The sequence below is a fragment of the Miscanthus floridulus genome, chromosome 18 (genome assembly GCF_019320115.1).
Source record: "Miscanthus floridulus cultivar M001 chromosome 18, ASM1932011v1, whole genome shotgun sequence".
Lineage (NCBI taxonomy): Eukaryota > Viridiplantae > Streptophyta > Magnoliopsida > Poales > Poaceae > Miscanthus > Miscanthus floridulus.
The window spans coordinates 83,596,420-83,619,480 of NC_089597.1; the positions used below are offsets into that span (position 1 = coordinate 83,596,420).

The 23,061-nt window shown below is 42.5% G+C and overlaps 1 pseudogene; it reads left to right on the forward strand.

Moving 5' to 3' along the window:
- The first annotated feature begins 18,544 nt into the window (after window positions 1-18,544).
- Window positions 18,545-22,688, forward strand: LOC136521729 (tRNA A64-2'-O-ribosylphosphate transferase-like; annotated as a pseudogene).
- The last annotated feature ends 373 nt before the right edge of the window (window positions 22,689-23,061 follow it).

Here is a 23,061-nt window from a genome sequence, read left to right on the forward strand (position 1 = left end):
ATGCTCATTTGGGTTTAGACGCTCATGGCTTCCTTTTTTGAGACGGTCTAACTCCCGATCAGTTTCCCATCCCCTTCCAATCTGCGCAGCTTCGTCCGTGTGGCACCTAGGGCGGCTACAAGGGCTTCTACGCGCGCATTGGATTCCTTTGATCTGATCGTGTGATTCGGTGGCCTGCATACGACCTCATGGCAGTCGTGCTAGCGCGCTCCGCTGCGGCGGCGGCGGAGGCCAAGATGGTGGTGCAGCAGCAGCCCCCGGCGGCCTGCGACCTCACGACGGCCGTGCCCACGGCCTCTGCCGGTGTGGCTTTGCTTCATGGTTGGTTCAGCCTAGCGTGGTGTACGCGAGTCAGACGCTCCGGCACCGGTGTACATCGGAGATGAGGTGGCACTGGTGCAGCAAGGCCTTTTGCTCCCGGTTGGGAAACCCCTTTAGTCCCGGTTTCCCAACCGGGAGCACCAATCTGGGACTAAAGGTACCCTCCTTTAGTCCCGGCTTGACGCCCGAGACTAAAGGGGGACCTTTAGTCCCGGTTGGAAACACCAACTGGGAGTAAAGGGGGCCTCCAGGTCTGGCCAGGGACCGCCACGGGGCAGGACATTGAGTCCCAATTGGTGTTATCAACAGGAGGTTTTTTTTCTTTTTTTTTGTGTTTCTATTTTCAATTGATGATTTTTTTGTGTTTCTATTTTTTCGTAATACCAGCCGGGACTAAAGGTGTATTACCTTTAGTCCCGACTCGTAATACCAGCCGAGACTAAATGCTACCTTTAGTCCCGGCTGGTATTATGAGCCGGGACTAAAGGTTGGCGACGACATTCACCCAGCTGCTCATCAATCATCATTATTAGTGGCACAGTTTCTCCTTTATTTTATTTTCCGTGAGAAAGTGTGATCATGTCATTGACGAGATGTTGATTTGATGTCCATGAATGATCATGATGACCAGTGCCGGTCCTAGGATTTTAAGGGCCCTCCGATGATCTCGTCGTAACGGCCCCTCTTGATCATGTATAAAATCTTATAATATATAGACGCTAATTTTACTTACAAAACGAAAGCAAATTCAATAACATATTTTTAATTTAACTTGTCTGATAATTATCGAGGAACAATATAGATTAAGGAATATATTTGTAGATATGATAATTATCGAGGAATAATGTAGATTAAAAAATAATATATTTATTTTCTTTTCTCACCCATGACAAATATTTCTTAGGTAACATTATAAAATTCTAACATGTAAATTAGAAGAAAAATATGATTATATGGGTACAAAGTACTAGAAGTCTGGAATACTATACAAATAATTAATTTGAATTAAAAATAAAAAAGAAAAAATACCTTGGGCCTAAACAACAATCGGTGATCGCAATTCATAAGAAGCAAAGAATCAAGATGTTGTCATCGTGGAGCCATGCCTGGTCGCCGTCCTCGTGCACCGTATCCGTGTCTCCGGTAGTCTAGCTCTTCGCGGCGGCGTGGCTCGCCAGCTCCACGCGTGTAAGGCGCACGTCCCGAACTCACGATCAAAGTGTGTTGTGTGCAGCGTGACTCCTCGCATCCTCTCTACCCGAGGGCCGTGGGGAAATGAAACTAGAAAATAAATATCAATGTTGTTTTTTTTAACCGTCTAGCCAGTTTTATGTCTCTCTTCTTATTAGTTTGCTAATGTCTAATGGACTATAGGACCTGAGGATTTATATACCTGGGCTTGAGCCTTTCCTTCACTTAAGCCCTCGATCGTCGCACCTCGTGGCCTACCTTAGGGCCGGCACTGATGATGACGACCCGTAAGTGATGCATAGTGATAGCTTTTCTTTCTGGTGCTGTAGTATGCGTATGTACGGCAGACCTTTAGTCTCGGTTGGAGACATCAATCAAGACTAAAGGTCTATTTTTAGTCCTGTACGAAGTATTCAGCCGAGAGTAGACTTTTACTCCTGGTTGGAGAGACCAACTAGGAGTAATACACCTTTAGTCCCAACTCCTATAAACGTCTGGAACTAAAAAAAACCTTTAGTCCCGGCTGTTAATATCAGCCGGGACTAAAGATGTATTACCTTTAGTCTCGGCTTATAATACCAGCCGAAACTAAATGTTAGTCCCGGCTGGTATTATGAGTCGGGACTAGAAGTTGGCGACGACATTCACCCAGCTGCTCATCAATCATCATTATTAGTGGCGCAGTTTCTCCTTTATTTTATTTTCCGTGAGAAAGTGTGATCATGTCATTGACGAGATGTTGAGTTGATGTCCATGAATGATCATGATGACGACCCGTAAGTGATGCACAGTGATAGCTTTTCTTTCTGGTGTTGTGGTATGTGTATGTATCGAGTAATTGTTGATCCATATTTGTCTTTTGTGAATCATTATTTCCGGTGGCTCACCCACGTCACTGACAGGCGACATGACATGTATCTGATAATCTGATCTCGCTTTTAGGTTGCTGCCAGGAAGGTGACGCGCATCGATCGACCAGTAGACCTTTAGTCTTGAAGACATTAACCGAACTAAATGTTCCTTTTTTTAGTTTCGAACGAAGCCTTTAGTTGGGAGTAGACTTTTATTCCTGGTTGGAGAGACTAACTGGGAGTAAAAGTTAACCTTTAGTTCCGGTTGGTAGCTCCAACCAGAACTAAAGGTCCCCTACAGCAAAAATTTGCTGCAATAGCCATTGAGCAGGGACCTTTAGTCCTAGTTGGTAGCTCTAACCGAGACTAAAGGTCTCTCTAGTCCCGAACACGAAAAATACCGGGACTAAAACTAAATTTTAAAGTGGATCAAAGATTATTTCTCTACTAGTGTTGTGGGTAAGTCCTGGCACTCAACATCAGGACGACAGGGGCGACGAACAACAGCACAACAAGCAGATACGGCGATACGTGTATCCACCTGCAGCAAGCCTTGCTCACGTCTTTGCCTTATTCAACCTAACTTAATTATCGATTGCGCTGCACAACGTCAAGTTCGCAAGTGGAGGTAGTTGAAGTATCCAGTACTTTTTTAAATAATTTCGTTACTTATTTGGTTTAGATTTAGATCTGACAAATTTTAAATTAAAAAGCACGCCACCCATAGTATAAGCTTTGATGAAGATTACTTTTTGTATCTGCAAAAATATTTTTGTGTGAATGCAAATTGCATTCCGTCGTGCATGCTGATTTGACGTAGACAACTGCAAAGGGCGGTTGGGGACTTCTCCAGTTTTTCAGACCTTGCTCTCTCATCTCCTGCTATTACTATATTGAAGGACAGGGTTCCTTATATACTTTTGAGTGTTCACAGAATCAACGTAAGTATGACCTTGATATCACATTTATTAATGTTGTTTTCTCATGCAGTTTGTGGTAGTCTTCTGAAAAAGAATAAATTATGGCATGAATTCTGTTGCAATGAATTAGCTGAACTCATGGTGTGATTTACTGATTAACTTGTTCCTTGCTTCTTCTTTAATTTTTTTTCATTCATTTATATTCACTTTATAATTTTTAATAAATAGACATATTTACCTTCTTAGACGATGTTTAATAGCCAACATAAGCTACAATGTACAGTTACCTCTTACCGTATTTGGGTTGGGTAAATATGGCCGGAATTTTCTCTCGCTTTCTTGGCCATGTGATGGCCTTCCTAGGTTGTGTTCGTGCCGAAAAATGCCATCTTTTATTGGATTTGGTGTTTTTTTAAGCTGTGACCCATGGTTGGACAAAAGCTGCTCTTCACAGATTATTGTAAGCCTGGTGCCTTGGTGTGTGATGCAGGAGCTAGAGGCGTTGAGGCATGACGCTAGCGTTAACTCGTGTAGTGGTTAGAAGCTCCCGCCATGCCTGTCACATGTGGCCCTCCTTCTTCATCCTAGAGAAGATCATCAGTCTGTTCGTTTGGGCTGGTTTGACTTATAAACTATGGCTGAAAGTACTGTTAGCTGATTTGGTGTAAGAAAAATACTATTCGTTGGCTGATAAGTCATGGCTTATAAGTCAAATACGACCAAGCGAACAGTACCCTCCTCCCTTCCTCAAGATTGCCCATGGCTTCAGTGGATTTGTGATGCACTTGATGTTGCAATTCATTAATTGATTGGGGATCTAATTTTCTATCCTATGTGCAGATCCGAAATCAAGCTGCACAGCTTCATTTAAGGTAATTTAATATCCAGTTTTGTGATGTTTGGATTTTCAACTAATTCAGATAATTATGATAGGAGTTTATGGCTTTTTTGGTCTTCGTGCACAGTGTGACCAATAACGATAGTACATTCACATGACAGGTTTTATATTTTATATGGCCTCTCTATGGAGGTGTAGAGAATTATTTTTCTCCATTCCTTTTAGATGTGTTAGCTTGCATTTAGTGTTTTTTTTAATTCTTTGTTGTGCGGTGAAACCAAAAACATTTTTCAGACATCATGGAAATGTTAGTATATTTCATTTTAAGAAATGTGAGAGCCTTCTAGCGGAGGATCATAGGATTGCACAGGAGATCCAAAAGACGCGAGAGAAGGAAAGGGTCTCAGAATCAGAAAAATAAAATAAAATAAGGGTGAGCTATTCCTTTCAGCCAATTAATTTTTGTATCATTGATTTTAGGGTTATATTGTGGCACATTGTGTTTCTGATAACATTCAGATACCTTCTCCGATTATTTGGGTTCATATCATTATTTACCTCCCCATACAATTGTCGGAAGTACATAACTTGAATCACCTAATGTTGATATTTGCATTTTACAAAAATCTGAACCATTTTGGTAAAATACCATAATAACACTGGTTCAATTTCAAGTGAGGACTGTATTTTTTTTCAAAAACTTTTACTATCATATTGGTATAAAGTCTGTTTCTGCAACTAATGCTACAGGAATTGTTGGATTTTACAGCCTGTTCGGGAGGCCGTGTCGTATCGTGGATTATTTACTGTTGGCTGGTTTGGTGTGAGAGAAAAACACTGTTCTCGGCTGGAAATTTACGATCGTTTACGAGCAAGCGAACATGCTATTAGTTAGCGACAAAGATCTGACAGACCTGCATACAAATGGGGGATCCACCCTATGAACAGTGCAATTCAAAATTCTACAAATTTGGCAAGCCAGGTTAGATTGAGCTAGATGATCCCCTGTTATACAAGTGCTGTTGACAACATTTTTTATGAAGTTTATATTCAAAAGCAAAACTTTGTTTATTTAATCTTATAAGTATATGATGTAGAAAAATATTATTATTAATTCAAAAATAAATTATAGCCACGTGCGTGTTGCACATGCATACAAAAAAAATGTTAATCAAAGCAATGACTATTAACATATTATACCATTTGTTTTGGTCTTCTTTTGGCCAACGCCAACTTCTGACCGACTAACGCCGGTGGCATAGCCTCACCCTTGGCCTTCCTACCCATTGTCGTCGATTTTAGTCAACTGGTGATAACTCATGGTTCATAGGTATCATCACGGAGGACGTAATTATAGGTGATAACTCATAGCACCCTGGACATAGGATAGACCAGGCCGACTACTCAGGGTTCAATTGTGAGTTTCTACTATAGATAACCCCAAAAGATAACTCATTATATATGTTGTCTAATAAGGCTTGTTGGGATGGACTAAGCCTACCAACTAATCTTATTGGCTCCTATCTTTAAACTAATGGTCTAACAAGTAGTATGACTAGTGGACCAATAACTAAGGCATGATTGGCGTTGGCCCTTTCGTTTGTCTTAAATTTGGCTTGTTCGGCTTGTTTTTTCAGCCGGAACAGTGTTTTTCTCTCACAACAATTCAGCCGAAACAGTATTTTTCAGCCTATTTCAGCCAAAGTTCAGACCAGCGAACGGGGCCAACTTCTTGAGGCTTCGGCTTCTCCTAGTGAAATCAAGAGAAAACCACGATTTGTAGCTCCTCGAGTACTGTAGCGCTAAGCCAGGAGGGACCTAAGTCAATCCAAGATTATATATAAGACTGTCTACAAGACAACAATATACTTGTCCTCGATCGAAGATAGGGTGTCGCATGTGTCCCATATAAAGGGGGAAATGGCCTCAACATCACTAGTGAACGAGCGCTCTGTTACAGCAAAGGCTGGCTGAGCTAGATAAGACACGTACTTTCTAAAAGAAAGGACAGGCAGCAATTCTACTCTCGGTTGGGCAGAGGGTGAATTAAGGATCGGATCGGAGTAGTAAGTTGCATCACGGCGACTGATTCATCGCATCGAGATCGAGTGGGGATGTGGATCACCAGGCTACACCGCAACAGATCGATGATGAGGAGCACGCTGCTTGCTCCATTCCATCATCATGCATGAAACACATGTTTTAGACAAGTTCACTCAAGGTAACCGTCCTGTTGTTCAGGTTTTCTTTTTCTACGTGCACTACCGGAAACCAGCTATTTGCCGAGAATTTTTATGTTGGACACTCGGCAAACAAGCACTTTATCGAGTGCTACAAAAAAAACACTTGGCAAAATAAAGGTTTGTCGAGTGCCCCCAATCTGGTACTCGGCAAACACTGCTTTGTCGAGTGTCAGATTTAAGACACTTGGCAAAGCTCCTATACTATAACTCACGTACATCACCACCGCCTCCACGCACAAACGCACCCCATCGCCGCCTCTCCCCTCCCTCCTTCTCCCGGCCCGCTCCCTCCCTCTCCCTGCCCCCGCCGCCGGTGCCCGGTCCCTGCCGCTGGCTCCCGACGTTGGCCCCCCTCCCTCCCTTTCCTGCACCCCTTGCCCCGGCGGAGGGGACGGCACCCCCAAGCCCCGTCGGCAGCGCGCGGGCCAGGGGCGAGCTGCAGCCCCTTGGCCGAGAGCGGCGGCGCATGGTCCAGGGGTGAGCTCTCCCTGTGGGAGTGGCGGTGCGGGGCCACGAGGAGCTTCCCCATCGAGGGCAGCGGCGCGCGGCCCCTATGGTGAGCTCCCCTGCCTTCTCTCCCTCTTCTTACCCCTTCTACACAGGGACGTGGTGGCGTGGTGGTGGGGGACGTGGCGGCGGCGGCGGGCGTGGTGGCGGCGGCAGCGTGGTGGCAGGGGGCGTGGTGGCGGCGACGGGCATGGTGGCAGCCACGGCGCGCGTGGTGGCGGCGGCGGGCAACGTGGTTGTGGTGGCGTGGTTTTTTTATATTTTTTTGCCGAGTGTCGGTTTAGCACTCGGCAAAGTGACTCGACAAAAAACACTCGGCAAAGACAGCTTTGGCGAGTCTTTGTTCGCCGAGTGCCGTTTGGGAGTGTAACACTCGACAAAAGCCTTTGTCGAATGTTTTTTGGGCTTTGCCTTGTGCCCTGGACACACGACAAAGCTACTTATTCCGGTAGTGGTGCATGCTCCTATATTGGTACAATAGCTACTTAAATAAATCTCCTACAACTAAAAAGAATAAAGTGTTGACATTTTTTTGTGCGACATTTGTTTTGGTTCGTCCGTCTGCCCACGTCTGCGAACCCACGACATCTTAATTACTGATTGATCGTGCCATTCTCCTTGAATGAATATTGTCTGTCATGTGATAGAGGAATCACGACAAAATAGGAAGTATAAAATTATTATGCTATCCATATACACATTGCATGTTTGCATGCACCAGCATACATGGCAACGAGCAAAAGAAAAGAGAATTAACACAGAAGGAAAGAGAATTAAGACAAAAGGAACATCTTTGCATTTATGAGAACCTTGCCAAATCTGCCTACATTTAATTACTTTCCCTCTTTGCATTTACAAAAGGGACAGCTTTTTCCTTCTTTCATTTGGTTTCACGCTCACGTGTTCCATCGCCCTCGCTTGCTGTTTCTTGCGTGAACCATAGTTGATGTCACCTATCTTCCATGGCTTAGCCTCTCAATCCTAAGAGAAGGTCCCTACCTCTCCTTAATTGGAGATCCGGCCTGCTAGAGGATCTCCTCGAGTCCATCGGGCAACGTCTCGCATCAGGCCACGACGCGGCGTCCTTTCGATCCGCTTGCTCCCCATGGCGTGCTGCCGTCCCATTCGTGACCTTCGGGCCGCTCCTGCTGCTCCCGTTCGACCTTGACTTGGACCACGTCGGCTTCTACTGTGTCCTGGAGAAGAAGGTCTTGTCCAAAACGCTGCCCGACCTGCGCGGCAAGGTGGCGTGCAGCTTCTCGTGTGGGTGGCTGGCGCTCATGGACGAGGCGACGTCTGTGACGTTGCTGAATCCATTCGCTGGTGCCCGTGCCCCCCGCGTTGAGCTCCCGCCAGCAGGCAAACACGTTGCGGCGGTGTCCTCATCGGAACGCGTGTCTAGGGTCCATGGCCGATGGGTCCTCCATCCCACCAACGGCTATGAGGACGCGGATGCCACAGGCAGAGCCATCAAGCTAGAAGACATGAGGGACGTGTTCTTCCGTTAGATCGTGCTCTCGGCGTCGCCTGACGCTGCCGGCCGCGAGTGCGTGGCCATGGCCATGCTTGGGTGCTCCACGGAGGTCGTGTTCTGCTAGGTTGGAGTCGACAGCGCATGGACGCTGCTCGACACCAAACTGGAGTTCTCCATGGGGTCCATTGTCCACTATCAAGACAAGTTCTTAGCGATCGACTACACTGGAGAAATCTCCGTCTGCAGCAGCAACGTCGCCGGTGCTACTCCAACCGCGACGCTGCTGCCATCGCTGTCGCCACCTGTGGGGCTCTGCACTGTAGCTACCTGGAATCAAACGGTGAGCTGCACATTGTGGGTGCCATGGTGAGCACGTTCCACGAGACAGAGGGCTTCACCTATAGCAGTGTGATCTACAAGTGCAATATCCATGACCATACGCCGGAGTGGTCCAGGGTGAGGGACATCGGTGATCAGACACTGTTCGTGTCTAAACATTTCAATGAAAGCTTCAGTGGAACAAGTGTATCCAAGTACAAGGAGAACAAAATCTACATGTCTGAGCCATTGTATGAGGATCCATACGACTTGGTCCATCGACTGGAGATCATTGATATTGCTACCGGTGCATCCGAAGTGAAGCCTGTCGAGGAAAAGATGCAGGGTTTCAAGACTCTAGGTTGGATTCGACCCAATCTCTGAAAGCTCTAGAGTTTGTGAGCCTGCGACGCCGCGCACTACATGACTGTGTTAAATTCATAAACTTTGCTTTTTGGATTAAATGTCACTTTAACATTGGTATTTAATTTAACAGTATTATTATCTTATCGTGCGATCCGTGTGTTTTTAGTATAAATTGTTAGTTACCCCGTAGCAACGCACGGGCACGCTACCTAGTATACATATAAAAAAAAGGGATTTTATTTTAAAGGATACCAGCTCCAACGAACGAAAGAATAATTAGGCCAAACTATAAGCATGTATGTTGAGTCGAATCAGAATTTTAAATCCAAATAGACATGTTCTATTATATGGAACCTTATCAATCAATGACCAACGTTCTTAGCTTGCAATACTAATACCGGTGGCAGCGCCAGCGCAGTCGAACGAGAAGCCTTTGCGAGTACAGTACGTACCTCCTTTAGTTCATTAATTATTATGTACCAAATTAATAATTGTGGTAATAAACAAAACTTTCATCAATCAACGGGTGGTCCTCAAATTCGTATATGTACGTACGTCAATAAATGTGTGTATCGATCACAAACCCAAACGTACTGATCACTTCACTGGATATACTTAACTAATTTTCATGGCACATCGCACACGGCGTTCAGACGAGCATTATTCTCTGTCGCGCTAACTATTATAAGAAAGAAAGCGTCAAAGGAACAGAAAAAAAGAGTCCAAAGTCCAAACAATGAGATCTACATGTCGCGATGTGCACGCGGACTGGCATATATATTCAAGCAGATCTTTTGCAGCTTTCTTTGTCTCGAGGGTTTATATATTGATGATGATCAAGGCTTAAGAAATGCAATGCAATGCAACGATTAAATAATATCAGATACTCTTTGCGAGAGCGCTGCGTGTTCTTTGCGCGTTTGCTCCATGTGGATGTTTGTTTGTTGCCTTTCAAATGTGGTCTCTTTGGACTCTTGTTTCTCCTGTAGTATATGTATTTTATTATTACGGAGTAGATCGAGTTCTATTCCAACACAACGGTCAACACATATGCATACCAGTTGCAACAAAAAAAATATTGTATGTAATCTGTCATAATCCTGTTATAAAACACATCGTGGGATCGGCTCTTGCTCTCAATAGCAACGCAAACACAGAAGTGAACACAAGAGAACAATTGTGGGGACTATTCTTTATTGCTTTCTCGATATTAATGATTATAATGGAGGATCTCCCACGTATATATAGCCTGAATATGTCCTAGAGTTTGGTAAGCGTCCACACAATAAACGGACTAGGATTATGATTCCTCCTTCTCCTCTTTCTATATTCCAAAGTCCGTATGTTTTACAACACTCCCCCTTGGACGATTACCACGATATTATGCCCCGTTAAAAACTCCATCTGAAAAACCCAGTGAGAAAAAACGATTTATGGAGAAAAGAGTACACATATACCGTTCTTGTTAATTGCACATATATTGCCCCATTAAAACCTTTATGAGAAACTTCATGAAAACTCACAATAGGAAAAAGAGTACAATAATAATCTTCAAGATTTTATTGAACATCCTTCTAGAATGGTCACCGTGTCTTCTAGACATCATAACAATCATGATTATTTAATCAAGGAGTTCTCTCCCTGATTCTTGTATTTCCCTTAGTCTCTTCATGCCAAGCCCACGTATGCACTTTTCAAAAATTGGTGGAGCTAAAACCTTTGTGAATACATCTGCAAGATTATCACAAGATTTGACACGAGTTACCATAATTTCTCCATTCTTTTTCAATTCATGCGTATAGAAAAATTTAGGTGAAATATGCTTCGTGACATTTGATTTAATATAACCCGATTGAACTTGTGCAACACAAGCAGAGTTATCTTCATAGATAATAGTAGGGGTAGGCGCAATATTAATTCCACATGCATTCCGTACATGCTAATGAACACGCCTAAGCCAAATGCTCTCTTTGGTTGCTTCATATAATGCAATGATTTCAGAGTGGTTAGTGGATGTTGCTACCATAGTCTGCTTAGATGACTTCCACGAGATAGTTGTTCCACCACTAAGAAATACATACCCAGTTTGTGATAATCCGTTATGGGGATCAGACAAATATCCTGCATCCGTATACCCAATTATGCTAAGATCTTATTTCTTCCGGAAATATAAACCAAAATCAATAGTACCTCAAAGGTACCTCAGAATTCTTTTTACACCACTCCGATGCCTTTTTGTTGGTGCTGAACTGAACCTTGACAATAGGTTAACTACAAATGCAATATCTAGCCTTGTACCATTTGCAAGGTACATTAACGCACCAATGGCATTTAAATAGGGATACCCAGATCCTAATATTTCTTCTCCCTCTTCTTTGGGTCTAAAAGGATCTTTTTCTATTTCGAGGGATCTCCCCGTCATGGGTGTACATTCAGGATGTGCATTTTCATGATGGAATTTTTCTAATACCTTCTTGGTATATGCAGACTGGTGTACTAAAATCCCTCCGTGGGTATGCTCAAGCTGCAAACCTAAGCAAAATTTAGTTTTACCCAAATCTTTCATTTCAAATTCAGATTTTAGGTAAGTACCCACTTCTTCGATGTCTTTTGTAGTTCCAATGACATTCAGGTCATCTACATAGACAGATACTATACAAAAACCTTTCTCGGATTTTCATATAAATACACAGGGACAATCTTCATTCTTCAGGAATCCCTTCTCTTCAAGAAAATTGCTAAGACGATTATACAACATTCTTCCAGATTATTTTAAGCCATAAAGTGATCGTTACAATTTTACACTATACATGTTACGTTTTTCTGGTTTAGGGACGGTAATTCCTTTTGGGACTTTCATATAAATTTCAGCATCTAATGATCCATATAAATATACGGTCACAACATCCATTAATTTCATCTGCAAGTTCATACTTGCTACCATTGATATCAAATACCGGAATGTGATTCCACCCATTACAGGAGAATAAGTTTCATCGAAATCGATGTCGGGTCTCTGCGTAAACCCTTATGCTACTAGTCTCGCTTTATATCTTACCACCTCATTATTTTCGTTCCTCTTCCGAACAAAAACCCATTTGTGTCCTATCGGGAATATACCTTCAGGGGTTCGGCCTACAGGACCAAATACTTTTATTTTATTTAGCGAGAGTAATTCAGCTACGATTGATTCTTTCCACTTAGGCCAATCAGAACGCTTCTTGCATTCTATCAATGTTTTTGGCTCAGGATCTAGATCAATTTTCGCAATCTTCTCAGCAAAATATATGTCAACATTAGTAGTCTTTCTATCATATACTTTTCCTGTTTCAACATAAGTTGTTGAATTCTCTATTATTCTTTCACATTCATCCTGATTAACCGATATATTTAAATCAGGAATTTTCGGTCTCCCATCGTGAGTTTTTTTTATGTGCACATTCTCACTGGGTTGTTCATCTTCAAGATGTGTCACTACAGGTGTACCTTCACTTTTATTCTTATTTTCGTTCTGCACAGTCTTAAGCTTCTTAGGACGTCTCCATGTAGCTACTGAGTAGATGCACCTTTTTCTTTATTAGTATTTCTACTTTGTCTCCCCCTCTTCAGGGTACGAGAGAGTCAGTGTAGACTTTACTTTGAATTCCAATTCATCCACTTCATGTGGTATTTCTATTCTCTCAGGTGCGTTTACTGCAGCTATGTGAGATTTCATAATCCCTTTAGTATTAGTGAAGGCTTCAGGCAGCTCGTTTGCAATTCTTTGCAAATCTATTATATTCTGAACTTCAAGTTCATTTTCTTTAATGCGAGGATCCATTCCAAGGACCCCAGTGCTTTCCCATGTTATTTCTCGGCATTTGTCCCTAGCGAGGTACTTTCCTCCCCCTAATGCCGGGAAATGATCTTCATTAAAAATATTATCAGCGAACCGAGCCGTATGCAAATCTTCAGTTGATGGCTCTAAATATTTTATTATTAATGGGCTTTGAAATCCTACATAGATCGCCAGACTACGCTGAGGCCCCTGGTTGTTCGCTGAGGTGATGCTATAGGAATGTATACGGCACATCCAGATGGAAAATATTTGGTTTTATTTTTCGCACTAATTATATCGGTGATACATCGTGATATGCAGATGGTCTAAGTTGAATTAATGCTGCTGCATGCAACACAGCATGCCCCCAACAAAGTGGGTGGTAGCTGACTATTTTGTATCAATGGTCTTGCAATTAACTTGATCCTCTTAATTAATGATTTTGCTAGACCATTTTGTGTATGCACGTGTGGCACAAAGTGCTCAACTTTAATTTCCAGAGCCATACAATAATCATTAAATACCTTCGAGGTAAATTCTCCAGCATTATCCATTCTGATGGATTTAATTCTTGAGTTTGGAAAATTGGCTTGTAATTGAATTAATTGAGACATTAATCGTGCAAAAGCATGGTTTCTAGTAGAGAGAAGGCATACGTGACTCCACTTCGTGGAAGCATTAATTAACACCATAAAGTACCTAAATGGCCCTGACAGGGGATTAATTGGACCACAAATATCACCCTGAATTCTTTCCAAGAATGATGGTGATTCATTTCTCAATTTTAAAACAGAGGGTCAAGCTATTAATTTCCCTTTGGCGCTTGCAACGCACACAAAATCTTCATGATTAGGGAAATCGTTCTTCTTTAAATTATGACCATTTGAATTATTAGTAATTCTCTTTTATCATACTTAGACCATGATGTCCCAAACAACCGTGCCGTATTCTGTATGACTCATTATTTCTTAGGATCATTTGCATGGTAACATGTTTTTGAGTTGGCTTAATATATATATGTGTAGTACAATGCTTGGCGCATGGAAGGAAAAATTTCGACAATCTTCTTGTTGTCTCCCATTGACTTAGTCATGATTAAGCGTTCTTTGCCTTCATCATCATTTGTTTATAAATGAAAATTATTTGCACGTATATCCTTAAATGAAAGCAACGTTCTAGTTGATTCTGGATAAAGTAATGCTTCTTAGATTACTAGTTCCGTTCCATTAGGGAGAATTATAGTGGCTCTTCCAACGCCAACTATATGTGTATCACTTCCAGTGATAGTAGTAATATTTTCATCATTCTTTCTAATAGTCTAAAAATATCATGTGTCCCTAAAAATTGTATTGATTGTGCAACTATCAATTAAACATAATTTCTCTTCCATAGCCATTTGTACTCCACGGGTTCTATAATAAAGTAATTTAATTTATTTAGCATGCAACTAAAATAAGCTTTAAATAGAACATTAATATAACTAAGAATTTATTCAACTGAAAACCATCTGCAAGACTCTTATTACATTATTAGGCTCTACATGAGCCGACTCCAAACAACAATATTCATGCAAGAATTAAAATACTTAATGTATACTATTATTTATTACTATACTACTGGATAGCTAAATAAGAGCTCAAATAGAGTCTCTGTGCACATCTTCTTCTTGATCATCTTGAATATCATTAGTTTCCATGTCTGTACGCATGCCTTCAAGGTTTTTCATAATAACATCCCAGCTGTCATTGGACGTGATGGCTGCAGGCACATCTTCAGTCTTCTCAGGAGCTAGGCCCCGTTCGCTGGTATGAAACTTGGCTGAAACTGGCTGAAAAACACTGTTCCGGCTGAATTGTTGTGAGAGAAAAACACTGTTCCGGCTAAAAAAAGAAACCGAACAAGCCGAATATGAGATAAGCCGAACAGGGCCTGAGGACTTGGAACATCTCTTCTTTTTCTCTAGGTTCACAAGATTCTTGCTCCCTGTCCTTGGACTTGGAACATTCTCCAATTTCCATCTTCTTAGTAGAGACTGCTTAGCTTCATGCTGATTATTCTTGAGCTGAGCCTTCAATTCTTGATAGAGTTTCACTATATGCTTAGGAGTGCGACAAATTCTAGACCAATGGCCTTTCATCCCACACCTATAGCATTCTTGGTCCTGCTTGCCATATTCTCCCCCTGGTGGAATCTTCTTTGATTTCCACTGTTCCTTCTTCTTGAAGTTATGAGCCTTCTGGTTCTTTCCCTTCCATGGTGCCTTCTGTGGCCCCTTCCCTTTTCCTTCATTCTTCTGAGATGAGGAAACAACATGCGCTTCAGGCTTACTTAAGCTGCCAGTAGGACGAGTTAGATGGTTCTGCATCAACTCTTCATCTTCACCTTGGTCTTGTTGTAAAGCATTACTAAGGTCAATGTACTTCTTGTACTTTTCTTTCTTATACTGGCGACTTAAGTAGGTGAGTTTAGGGTGAAAGGTTGAGAGGGTTTTCTCTATGAGGTCTGATCCAGTCAGAGTAATGCCACATGGCTTCATGCTTGTGACAATCCCATAGAGCTTGGCATTGTAATCCTCAACAGTATTGTAGTCTTGGTAGCGAAGATTCTGCCATTCGCGTTTCACCCGAGGGAGAAGTACAGTCTCCATCTTTTCAAAACATTCATACAACGCACTCCACAAGACTTGAGGATCACGTTCAGTCATATACTCATTCTTCAGTGATGAGCTTATATGATGCCTGAGAAAGTGTAGAGCTTACGCCCTTTAAGCACTTGTTGCTTTCTTGTCATTGTTGGGTTTGATAGCATGCAAGAGATTCTTCCCATCCAAGACAATCTCAGCATCTAAGGACCTAGAGAGATAGTTGCTGCCATTCGGGGCTAGCTCACACGTCGTTGACGTCAGATCGGCTCTCGCTCTCAATAGCAACGCAAACACAGAATTGAACACACGAGAACAATTGTGGGACTATTCTTTATTGTTTTCTTGTCATTGTTGGGTTTGATAGCATGCAAGAGATTCTTCCCATCCAAGACAATCTCAGCATCTAAGGGCCAAGAGAGATAGTTGCTGCCATTCGGGGCCAGCTTAGTGATCTCACGCTTCACAAGGTCAGACATGACTACATGATAAAAATAATGTGCAAATAAGTTTACTGCTAGTAAACATATAGTATACAAAAGTACCGTGGATGGAGAAAAAAACTTAGTAATATAATTTATAGCATCTTCAGGAATTAACTTTCTATATAATTTTTAGAATTATTCACCAATTAAAAAAATGGAATGTGAGTCTGGTGGGGGGTTTCAAAAACAGAGAACTCACAGATATTTTATTTACTGCAAAACATGATTTTCAGAATCTGCTATATGATATCAATTTCCATGAAATATTTTCTACAGGAAAAAAACTTATAAACGCAACTGATAACTATTCTGATACGAGGCAAAAAGGATCTAGTCCAACCGGCCCAATTAGCCTGTTTAACACTGCTCAGGTATAAACGCTAGTTCTAACCCTAGCCGCCGCCCTCCACTACCTACCTTATCTTCTTTCTTTTTCTCTGTGCAGCAGAGCTAAAGTGGCGGTTGTGTCTATGAGTGGGGCTTTTACATTTTTACCATTATTAAGATTGTCGCTCATCCGATTATCACTTTTAGAATGGCACTTACAACTTTACCAGATGAGAGAAGTTTGAGTTTCTAATTTACCACATTTGCGCATGTGGCAAGCCACGACAGCCCGACACGCTGGCGCCCAGTCAGCATGGGCACGTGAATGAACTTGCTACCCCTGTCTTGCTCTCTCTCCATCTCCGACAGCCGGGTCCCGCAGCACCTGTCACTCCCAGGTGGGCCCCACTTGTCAGCTTCGTCTTTCAGCTCCGGCAACTAGATGGGAGACAGCCCGCCCGCACGGGGTTGGAGGTGGAGTTGGTGTTGGCCACCAACTTGTTCCGGTGCCAGTGCGCTATCGGACTTGTGGTAGTGGTTGCCACGGCCTGAAGCACACGCATACATGCATGAATGTGGAAGAAAGAAGACGGAGAGAGACGTGCAGCGCAGACGGGCGAGGCCGCCATCACCAACATGGGAAGCGCGAGTTGATGCGGCCGCCGGAGAAGCCGTGCGAGTAGACGACCTTGAAGCGCGCGAGGTCCCTTTTGACCCCGGACTCGGCGTACGCCAGGTACCGCCCGTCCCAGAGTCGCACCCTGGGCGCGGTCACGACCGCCAAGAGGCGGCCGGACGGCGTTCAGGAACCACCCCGCCACCAGCGCCACGACCGCCAAGAGCACCAGCAGCCCCACCCATGGGGTGCTCGTCGTGCTCCCGGTCATCATCACTGCCGGCAACAATGGCAACCAGTCGCACACACCGCGCATGTAGGCTAAGCAGACCCAGCACACCATGGCTGCACGCATTGCGCCGATCGCGAGCGACCAGTGGCATACAAACAATCCCTTGCAAGCAGTAGAGCAGCCGGCCAAGAGCATTACTTTAATACACATATACACGGGATCAAATCTAATCTAATTTGATAATGCAAATCTACTCTGCTCGGCCATGCGCCAGCAAGCGGCGGCCATGCGCCCATGCCCCAGCAGGCGGCTGCCAAACACCCCTGCGCCCCGCCGCCGGCCATGCGCACAGGCAGATACCGGAGGGACGAGGCGTTGCCGATGATTGCCCACCGCCATGGCATGCGGTAGTTCGTCTTTTGTCCATGGGGCGTGCCGTGCACGGGAAAGACCGATGCGCACAACACGCGGAGGCGGCCTATTTGCCAAATGCCAAAAGTTGGAGAAGGAATATGGGTACTCTTAAAGATGAGTTTTTCTCTTTTTTTCTAAAAAACATGAAAGAAGAAGGGATATGAGACACTCCTAGAGATGCTCTTAGAACTTTACAACAACTCCCCTCCTATTTGTCATTTTCGGCAGTGTCCATGAATTCGGTTGGATGTGTGACAGGACTTGGTGAGAAATCAAATTGGCAGAACCACATAAAAGTGGAAAACGCTATCATTTTTGCTGTAACATACTCCCTCTATCCCAAATTATCTCTCGCTTTTGGTTTTCGTGCCACAAGTTTGACTCGATTTGTAGAAAATATGTGCAACATTTGTATCTCTAAATAAAATTATTAAAAAACTAGATTCAAATATCTTTCTAATGATATCAATTATGTACCATAAATATTAATATATATTAATATATTTTAATATATATTTTGTCAAAGTTGTTTCTCGGGAAACCGACACATATTTTGGGAGGGAGTACAGAGATGGCGTTGGATGTGGATCAAGACTTCCCAGCAACCTCAGAAAGTGGAAACGCTATCATTTCACATGACGTTGAGGCTCTTGATTGCTTTCTGCTTAAAACAGTTAACTCCGGTAGAAATTGGCACCTCTGATGGTGACTGGTGATGGATGACACCTGAAATTTAGTGATTTCACAGTGGAGGAGATCATCAGTGATTCGCAGGTTAGAAGAACCTCTGAAGTAATTCTGAAACAAAAACAATGGAGTAGTAATATTTCAGTCCTTTTTGCCAGGCTGGTTTGCGTGGGCCGAAATCCCGGAGGATTCACGTTGGTGGGACACAAGTTTGAATTGAACTAGAATCCGGCCCATCTAGATGATTCAATTCATGGGCTTGGACTTCTCCCAGCCCCCACTTCGCAAAACCGCAGCTCGCATCTCTCTCCTCTCCCCATGGCCGCGGCGGCGCCGGAGGCTGCGGCCGACGTTGCGCCGTCGGCGACGCTGAGCGTCTACCAGGCGGCACGGCGCATCAAGCGGCGGGCGAGCACGCTGTACAACGCGCTGCGGAGCGTGGCGGAGGACGCGGCCTTCGTGGCGGAGGTCGCGGCGCTGTGGCCCTCGCTGCCGCTGGTAGCCAACCTCCGCTGCGGCCTCTGGTACGCCCTGCCCCGTGCCTTCGCCGCCACCTGCTACTTCAAGTCCACGGATGGCCACGCCGGGAACTGGTCCTTCTCCACTGCCCGCCTCAACCTCCACCTCGCCCTCCTCGCCGGTGCGTGCTGCTTCTCTCTACTTATTATTCTTGGCGTACCACATGTGTTGTACTACGTACATCTTTTGGTCAGTTTGGTGGCTCTTGCTACTCCGTATACTGGAAAAAATTATTGGTGTGGTTACTCAAAGCGAGAGACGGCTGATCCGGGTAGTCTTTGCTTGGATTGAATTGTGAATTGGGGGTGCTTTCAACTTTACTATAATACAATGGTTTTTTCCATGAAACAAAATAATTGTTCAAAAAATAATAATAAATTGTAAAGTTATATTACTGTTAAAGCGTTTCAGGAACCTTGAGTCAGGGTTTAGCATATGTTCTGGTATTTCAGGAATCTTGAACCAGAATTTAGGATTTATGAGTGTAGTTTCGTTCCCTGTCCAAGAAGTCTGAGGAACTTTGCTTCATTGGTTTCTCTATGCTCATAACACAAGCTTGGGGTGAACTGAAGCACAAATATCCTAGGTAAACTATCCGGATATTTGAGTCAATGTGTTTGGAGATCACCCTTGTTTTGAGTGAATAGCACAAATATACCTGGATAATGCAAAATACGTTAACTTCTGAGTGATAGCTTGATTTAGCCTCAGTTTATTTGTTTGTTTCCTTTGACCAAGGGAGAGAGGAGGGTGCATAATAGTTGATTCAACAAGGAGAGGGAAACGATTCCCGGATAGCATGTCAAAGACCATACCCATTTGGTGCTCTGTCCTGAACCGAGCTATTGAGAGGCATCGGCCGCGTGCTATCCGCAAAAGCGCCGAAGTGAATTATCAATTGGTTGGTCATTCCTTACTAATTCTAAATCCTGCTATAATTCTGCGCTGTGAACATGTCATTAGAAGCCTCTTTTTGTTTACTGTATCCTTAGGTTAAACTTAACTTTAGGAGCAAATGAAGCAAGGATTAAGTAGTTCACTAGTTCAGCAATGCTTCACAATACTGTTAATAAAGGCCAATAATATTATCTCAGATAAAAATTATAGTACTTTTTCTAGTAATTGATGCTTGGATTATGCAATGTCTATAACATAATCCCCGTTATATTCCTATCATTTTTGTCTGAAGTAACAATCACTTGATTTCTTTGTCCACTTGTTCTCATAATATTTCACTTTTCTTTGTAGTCATCTACTCTGCTGAATGGAGATGCCGAAAATAACTCTGATTTATCTAATTGGGATAGCTCAGTGCACCTTCCTGTATGGGTTCTAGGCACTGAGAAAAATGCTATAGAGGGGCGTATTGATGAATGGACAGACCAATTTGAATCATGTGGTGCAGATATTCATTCTCTTGCAGTAGGTTTGCAAAAGCCACTACGTCCTCTATGGATCTCACAATGGACACTCATATAGTTAAATGAAGTGCCGGAGCTTGAGTCATGGGATTTCACTCCTATTATTCTAATTTCCGCATCTGCATCTGAAGCAGTTGCTACACAGAGGATGTCTTCAGAATTCAGCTGGCACTGTATTCCTGGAGCAGGAGACGATGAAGAGAGTTGGGCACGTGGTCTAACTCCTACCTTATTCTGGAAGCATTCATATGACCTTCTTGATGCTGGACCAGATCATTGTAACCAGTTAGTTGCAGATATTGTTGAAAAAGATAGGGTTTATCGTTCACAGAGAGGTGAACATTGTCCTCAAATTACATCTAAGTCTCTGAAGAGCCTTGGTGGTGCCAAATGTAATGATGATCAGACAAGCGAGATGTGGACTATGAACTTGGATCCTTGTACCAGTACAATGGATGCACAATGTTCTAATAATGGTCTTCCACTCTTTTGGATTGGAACATTGAACCTTGCAGTATCATCTACATTCCAAGGTATGGTGATTAATTGGGCACTTGCAATTTTCTGTATAGCATGTTCTGTTGTCAGTTGTGTCATATGAAAATTTGCAAATATATGTCTAGATTACTTTTTTTATCTGCCATTCTTTGTAATTTTGTGGCAAGCAGTCACTTCAATATAAGAATTATGTACTTAATTTAGTTCTGCGAGGAAATTAAGCCTACTATTTTGCTGGCAAAGAGCATTCATATTTTGTACATAAACTCTAAACTCTTTCTCTTAATTGAGTGGCAGAGCTCCTGCCTTTTATTAAAAAAAAAGTGTGTTCATATTTAATTCTTTATTCTCTTTATGGTAGTTATTTTGGTATGCCCTTTTGTTTAGTTGGAGATGCCTTAGTTGGTGTGGACTGCATACTGAACTGTGACAGCACGTCAAAGCTACCTTCTAATTCATCAGAAAATTCTTACCTTGAGCTATCTATTGTGGTAAGCGCACCTTTCTGTGACCTTATGTGTTTTCACTTTATGTAAGGTTTTTCTTACATTACTTCATGCTGATAATGTTGGTAGGGCTCAAAGGATGACCGATTTTCATTGATGAGAAACCTTCCAAAAGCAGTTGACTTTGCAAAGAGGAATTTGATTGCTGGGAGAAAAATCCTTGTGTGCTGTCAAAATGGTAAGTTAACAAGGTTCACCTACCAAAAAGAAACAGTATTTCATCTATTTTTCTTGCACAGCAAATAAAAATGTCATATGATTTCTTGCATTTTTGTCCGTGGTTAATTGAGCTCTGATTTATTGTTTTACTTCCCTTCAGGAGAAGATATAAGTATTTGTGTGGCCTTGGCAATATTGGCCTTGTTATTCGATGATAACGATAAGCATAATAATGTTGCTTCTCTTGCGAAACTGCTACACAAGGATTTGATGCTCTTCCTAATTTGCATTAGTGCTTGAGATTATTAGTTCCTGCAGATGCACTTTTGTTATGCCATGTCAAGAAACATAATGATGCATGTTCTAGGTTTGTTGATGAGTAGTTGTGCCCTCAGGTCCTACTTTCTTGTGTCTGTACTTTATGTATGTCAAGTATGGTTGCATCATGAATGAATAAGTAATAACTAATTGTTTCTTTCAAGGATGCTTTGACTATGAAAATTATTTTGTCAAAAGTGATGTCACAAAGTTGGAGATGAGGAAGAGGCTGGTATTCATCTGCAAATTTGCTGTAAATGCACGGCCATCTAGAGGAAACTTGAAACAGGTGTATGCTTTCCTCAGCAGTCAAAAGGAACAGCTGTCATGTTTGACATAGCCTTGTTTGACGTAGATGAGGTATTAGCTCTGATCTGTTGCTTGAGTAATAGGTGTGGAGTATCATCTGGAGCTTCTGAGTCTCATAGTTTGTTGATCAGTTGGTGCATTAAGATCATGCCCAGAGGTTTTCATTGGAATTGTCACCATGGCAATGATCTCATTATGGGATCAGTGTCTAAAGTCGAGGTTAATCAAAGACAAGCTTTGGTAGAGTGCGATTACAGAGACAAGCTAATTGCTTGGATAACCTAGCGATGATTCGAGTATTATGAATCTGCGACAGCAGATAGAAGAAACTAAGTTAAGGACATGATTCTTCTGATGGTGCCTGCCAGATTGGGAAATCATTAATGCTTAAGAGAATTCTGAGTTAAGTATTTAAAAAGATTGATCTGAGGGAAATAATAGTGAGAAGTTGTCTTATTGATTTTGCTGTCTTTTTATCTGCAAATCATGTTCAGTAACCATTTCTAATAGCTTTGTTTTAGCAACTGGACCAACTTTCAAGTTGAAGTACATGATAAAAAGCAAGCGGGCACTTGAAGAAAATGCAGAGAGTATCTTACAAAGTTTTCTATGATTTCAGTGAATGACACAAATTTTCTGTTGAGACATGCAAACAGTATCTGTAACAGTTTCATTTGTAAATTATACCCTTCCAGTTGTACTGATAGTCACAAAGTTCATTTCAGGACTATAATGAAAAGCTAGAAATATTTTCGTGGGCTGCTGGAACTGTAACTACTATACCACAATGCCATCGCACGTTTAAACACCCATTAGGGCACCCTCTGCAGTAGAAGCCAGTTACTAGCTCTATCTATGACATTAACTTTTAACATATAGCTTATAATACGAATAGTCTCAAATGATCATCGAGTATGTGTATGAGACTAACTCTTGATTAAGAGATAGTTTTTGTCTCTCTTCTATAAAAATGAAATAATATGTTTAGAGAACTTATAAGTCATCACTGAAGATGTTAGTAATTGAGTAGGCAATCAAGATTTCTTTTACGAGAGCAAGATGCTAACAGGTACTGCCTCCAGT